The sequence below is a fragment of the Beta vulgaris genome, chromosome 1 (genome assembly GCF_026745355.1).
Source record: "Beta vulgaris subsp. vulgaris cultivar EL10 chromosome 1, EL10.2, whole genome shotgun sequence".
NCBI lineage: Eukaryota > Viridiplantae > Streptophyta > Magnoliopsida > Caryophyllales > Amaranthaceae > Beta > Beta vulgaris.
The window spans coordinates 8,675,309-8,681,838 of NC_079202.1; the positions used below are offsets into that span (position 1 = coordinate 8,675,309).

A 6,530-nucleotide genomic window follows, 5' to 3' on the forward strand; every position below is an offset into this window, starting at 1 on the left:
ATGAAGTGCCATTTGCATCGCTAATTGTTCAGCATCCGATGTAAATGGCCTCGCCAGCACCATGCAGCAGCAACCTAGAAAGCCTCACACACCATCAGGGCCGTCTTAAACAATTCAGGGGCCCAGTGTTAATTTTAAATTTAGGCCCCAAAATTTTTCGAATATATAACTACGACATATGTGAAAATACATACGAGGCATATAATGTCATATTTGTTATTTCAAACGACAAAATTCATAGTTGAGAATAAACTAATACTACCTAAGAACGAGAAACCTTTGTCATTATTTAAAACTTGAATGTAAAAAATGAAAAACATTAAGAGTTAATTGGTAAAAAAAAAAAAGATAAATTTCTAGGGTTGGTAATTTTCCACGAAAATGATACTTGATTTTTTTTTTTTTTTGAGAAAAGCATACTTGCTTTTATTAGTTTGATTGTATATAAATAAAAGAGGAAAAAAAAAGGGGCTCAAAAGCTATATCGTAGGATTTGAACCCTTGACTAAATACAAATTAAAGACAAGGAATCATTATAAGGTAGTACCAATGTGCTACAACATAAACCTTTGCTATTGTATCACAACAACATAATTATAAACTGATTTAGGGGCCCTATTGACTTGGGGGCCCTGTGCAATGGATCTGTTTGCACAGCCCATTCACTGGCCATGCACATCATAACATGTGTGTCGCTCGTATGCAACGTGCGTTGCAAATAAAGCTCATCCGCGTTGCCTATTGCCCAATGTTCAACGTAAATGATAGACTTTGGTTTTTTTACCAGCATTTTTTTTCATATGCTAAACAGCAAACATCAAAACTAATCGAACATATATTGATAATTATGAGTAAGAGTCTCTTTTATATTTTGGACAACCCAAGAAATCGTGGAAAATTTTCATAAAAAACCAAAACCTCATCCAATACATCTCAATCAAGCAATCAATATTGCAATCAAGCAACTAACCAATGTTCAATCAACAAAATATTGTTCAACCTACAAACACATATACTAACTAAGTTTCTTCGACGACCTGTACAAAGTCTTGGGCACAAAGTTCTTTGAGTTGGATGATCTCACCTAAGGAGTATGGGTTGGTACTTGGTGGAAAATCCAAGAAATATATTGAATTACTTAGAAATTCTATAAGTATAAACTTAATTACAAATAACGAATATACAACATATATATACATCCTGTAAATTATCTGAATCATAGTCGAAGCGGATGATGTCCAGCATGCACTTCATCATGAAATAGCCGCATTTAGTTCCTTGCGATTGTTGAGCTCACTTCACCAGATTATATATATATATATACACACACACACACACACACATACAATTTAGTTCCACTATTGGATCCCTGAATATGCTTGAAACTTGTATAGTTGTATATGCACTAAGTATACAAATTTTGTAACAACTAATTACTATGAACATTTATAGTTCATTTAAATATCATAAAATGCGTATAAAATAATTAACATGTTTACAAATTATGAACTTACATACTTAGCAGCATCTTGATAGCTAAAGATCTCTCTCCGTAGCGAATCAAATTTATATACCTCTTTATTAGATAGACAAATGACAAGAAGAATCCATTGTTCCCTAAGGCATGAAGCAAAATGTGATGTACATATAATAAGTTCATAAAGATTAAACGAAGTGAAGATAGTTTAACTAACATACTTCTGAATACACGGACATAAGATGTAACATAAATATTAATTCGCTTTCATTGAGCTTACCATGTAGTTGATAACAACATCTGGACAATTGCGTATCATGGTCGCTGAAATCATACTTGGACACATGAAACCAATATTACCATCTCCATGGTCCCTAGACGATTCTTGCAATTCCATACACTCCAATAACTTATGCTTAGGAGAAACAATAAAAATAATTATCAATTTTGATTAGTTCAGAGTTTGAGAAATCTCACATCATGAACAATTGCAAAATGGATACATCAAGCCATGCTCTCGTGAGAAGTTGAATAACATCTTGTCGCGAGATTATAATCATCTGATCACTATCATAGTCGAATATAACTTGTACCCTTCATAACTTGTATACTAAAAGGCTAATATCAGGGTTAATTACAAAATAATCGGTGCATATCCTTGCAATGATCATTCAAATCCTCCAATGACAAGTCAATAAAAGAATCTAGGTGCCTATGCGTAGACTCATCAGTACGAGGATCACTACCAACTGTTTCTTCTTCTTCTTCTTCTTCTTTTTCATCGCACCTTCCTTAGACATATGTTCCTAATTCAATTCGACTTCTTTTCATTCATATTATATAGATTATTCATATATAAATCAAGATTAATTGGTATTTAAATCAATGTTACTTAGTATATATTTCAAGATTTCTTAATATATAAGTTAGAATATTAAATATAAGTTACCTAATTATCTGAGACTAAAAATACCAACTCTTTCGGCCATTGTATGAATGCACCATGAGCTTGACTAAGTTTCGTGATGAATGGAGTAGGTAATGGAACTGGAGCGTTTGTGTAATCCCAAAAAAATTATCAATACTCACTTTTATGACCAAGGATGTGATGATGACTACATTTGGTGGATGAACGGTGCCCTCGGCTACAATGATCGGTCGCGAGCCACCCGCTAATGCCAAACGACATGAAACTGGACTTTTAACATCTAATGAAGACACAATGTCCTTAATTAAGTGTTTTAGAAGCATAGTATCATGATCTTAAAATATATATAATAATGATATACCTGTAAGTTCGCAAATGGATCATTCCCCCGAGTGAGAGCTACTACGATCAAGTAGAGTGTCAGGATTTCGTAAGAGGCATGAAATTTTCTTGAACTAATGCATCTAACTTCGAGTTAATCTCTTTCATCGTCTCTTTTTTAACTCTTTGGGTCACTATAGCATTGAATTCCTGCATTTCCAGATCATTTATGTCCCTACCATTCTTCGCAGTATTACTCTGATCAAAATCTCCCTAAATATCTGTAATCCCAATGCTACACCCAACTATTAACAAATGCCCAGGACTGTCTTTCCTCTGTAGAGCACGTGATAGAGCATCATTCATCCGACCTGCAACAAACTCTCCTTCCTTTTATTTCCTTTTTCACTCACCCGTGTCCAATTTTAAAAATCCATATGATTAGTAGAATACAAGTACTTAGGCAACAAAATACCCCAAATTTTGAAGAATGCTTACAATGGATTCTTTTATCTTTTGTGTTCAGTCATTTGGAAAGAGAAGATTTCCTTGCTTATTTCTTTTTTCGATCTCGCGAGATGCCATGGTAAAGTTTGTTCCGGCTAGGAGTCAACAAATGATGATGTAGAGGATGGATGGATATACCCTTCCCTTTTCTAAAAGGGAATCATCTCCGCATATGAGTTATGATCCAAAAAATGAGGATGTTGTTGGATGTCTGAGATCTTTTTCCTCTTTCACTTTTAGCATGACAGGAAAACAAATACCTAGTCAGTATTCACACAAAAAAAATTGAAAAAATAATTACATATGATTGTGTCGTACATATTACATGCCTTAAACTATTGAGAGCTACACTTTGTGACAAATTGGTTGCACATCTCTTTCGTAATAAAAGGATATATCTCCTACGGTTGCCTTTAATTGTTAGGCCCCTTCCTCGCTTTTGTGATCCATCGACTCACCAATTTTGTCTTAAAATCTCTTCACCGTCTATTACAAGTAGTTAAGATATCTCGTTTCTTCCTTGCATCCTCTTGTATTCCAAACTCTCTCTTGAATATGATAAGTTCCTCGAACTCGATAATTTAATTCTACTCATCATTTTTCCAATCAAAACATCACAATGAGTATCTGAAATTGTCTTGGAGCAGATTGGTACACTAAGATACTTGAGTGACACTAAACTAGAGAGTTTCTAAAGCTGTACAACAAAAGACTGATTTATGATTATTAGCTTTGAGACCAGATGTATCTGAAAGAAGCTTGAAGGCCCTTTACAACATAAGATGAGGTAATCAACAAAACATATATAATGAGCTTCACAGCCTTGCATCTAGGATGATATCAAAACTGCTCTTTAGCACGTATGTTCTTCAAATTCCTAAACAAATATTCCATGCATGTTACAAATAGGAGTGGTGACAAAATCTTGAGAGCCACATAATTAATGCAACATGAATAACTATGATAATTGACATAGTAAAAAGTGGTTTAATTTAGAAAAAAATGATTTTAATAATTCAACCTTTAAGCGATCTTCTTAAAACAATCCCACTTATGATTTATTTTTGAATAATCAAACCTTTTGATGGTATATTCTCATAATGGTATGAGATGACTTGTTACCTGAACTTAAGGTAATTGTTTTCCTTTTCCTACTCATTTCTCTCTCCTTGCCCTTCACCTCCATATTTAGTGTGACCCCCATCCCTTCCATCGGCCACCATCCTAGTCAACCCCCACCCCCAATGCGACAAAGGTTGAGGTGGGGGAGGGTTGGTTGCCTGCGAGTCTGCGAGGTGTGGGAGGGACTATAGGGGGTTTGTTGTGTAGGTGGGAACTGGGTGGGGGTTGGGGGTGCCGAGGGTGGGGTTAGGGCTGCATGGAGTGGTGGTAGTGGTGGCTAGGTGAGGGTGGTTATGGAGGAAAAGAGGTAGATGAAGAAGAAAATGGCTTGATCAATGATAGCGTGACATGTGTCACAATTGGCCTATTATGCCGGACACACATAAAGGTCAAACAGCATTACGAGAAGATATCACCAAAAGGTAGGATTTTTCAAAAACAACTCATAAGTGGGTATGTTTTATGAAGCACGCTTAAAGGTTGGTTATTAAAATCCAATTCCTTTAATTATGCAAGCAAACATTGATCCTAAGATTTTAAATGCAGTATGGCTGATCTACAATAATGTAATGACATACTTCCTCTGTTTCTTTAGTTGCACCATTTAGTTTTTGACATTATCAACCAACTTTGTTAAGCTATCTCACATCATTATATAGGAAATAACATAGTCAAATGAGGGTAATGTAAAGATTTCAAATATCATTTTTTTTATTTATAATTTTTACTTATACGCAATTGAAGATGTTGATGCTTGAAGAAGTGTATCGGCAAATGTGAAAAACAAAGTGGTGTAATTACAAAAAATAGAGGAAGTATATACTAAATAAGATCATTGTTGTAATGGTAAGTTGCAAGCAATTGGGAAAACCGTGAGAAGTGAAAAAATAGTGAAAATTATGCTTCCATGTTTAGTTGTAATGTTTCTCATGTTTACCAACTCTTCTCAAAGTGAAAAATGGTGCAATTACTAAAAATGAGGAAGTATATATTAAAGAAAAAATTGACAATAGAGGTCTGAACTTTGGGTGATAATTTTTAAAAGGTCTGAACTATTGATTAACATGTGTAGGTCCCAACTTTAGGGGGTCTTAACTTTTAGCGGGCCTCGACGACTTAAAACTGAATATTTTTTTTAAAATCTCACTTAGTTCCTACATCCCTCCCTCAATTAACCCTTCTGATGTGACCCAAGTTTTACAAGTGATGACCTATTAAGTCAGTTTTAAGTCATTAAGACCCGCTAATAGTTAGGACCCCCTAAAGTTGGGACCTACACAGGTTAATCAATAGTTCAGACCTTTTAAAAATTATCACCCAAAGTTCAGACCTTTTAAAAATTATCACCCAAAGTTCAGGCCTCTATTGTTAATTTTTCCTATATTAAATGATCATGTTTCCCATGGATGATGGTTGTAACGGTAAGTTGCAAGCAATTGGGAAAACGGTGAGACGTGAATAACTAATGAAAATTGTGCTTCCATGTTACTCATGTTTACCAACTCTTGTGAATGTGAGAAACTGTGTATGTACAAGTACAAGCATGTGAAATGAGATAACTCAGTGGCTCAATGACACAATAAGTTAAGGTGAGAAGTGACAAAAGCATGACCTGAGGAAGCGGGAGATATTATTTTTTAGAATATGGAGAAAAAATGAAGCTGGTAAAACATTAAAACTCACTGAAAAGTTGAAGTGAATAACTAGTGAAAATTCGTGGACATGTAACATCGAATGGATCCGAAACATGATGGACTTACCAGAAAAATATTGAATATGATCCAGAAATGTAGTTCATAGAAGTAACGTGAATTTGCTACTCCTCAAAGATAAGAAGACCATCCAGTGGTCACCGCCAAGGCGTGCACTAGTGAGGGAAAAGTGGTCGGATGGCCTGCACTAGTCACTAGTGCAAACATTGGCGTGACCGCCGGATAAGCTTTCATCACCGGCGATGCTGCGGTTGGGCTGTGGGAAACGAGCAAGTTCCCAGGTATTTGATTGCCGGTGCTTGATAATTGAAAAGGGAGAGTAAATTAGAATTTAAGATGTTTGTTATAAGGTTATAATGGCTACATGCTTTGGGACAACAATAGTTTTTCAAAATTTGGAGTTGCACAGGAAAGATATAGTTCAACTTCTCTTATATGTTTCAATATGCCTGAGGTCAATAGT

The 6,530-nt window shown here is 35.2% G+C and overlaps 1 long non-coding RNA gene across 3 annotated transcripts; it reads right to left on the reverse strand.

Moving 5' to 3' along the window:
- Positions 1-592: 592 nt before the first annotated feature.
- LOC125498387 (uncharacterized) lies at positions 593-6,492 on the reverse strand. Of its 3 annotated transcripts, XR_007275383.2 has the most exons (5): positions 6,116-6,492; positions 3,225-4,110; positions 2,767-3,097; positions 1,758-2,685; positions 593-1,617 (listed from the first exon to the last, which is right to left on the reverse strand). It is a non-coding gene; the product is annotated as an uncharacterized LOC125498387 (long non-coding RNA). The 3 variants fall into 3 exon arrangements; XR_007275377.2 differs by having other exon boundaries at positions 594-2,685; positions 3,225-3,820; XR_007275376.2 differs by having other exon boundaries at positions 594-2,685.
- Between the last annotated feature and the right edge of the window lie 38 nt (positions 6,493-6,530).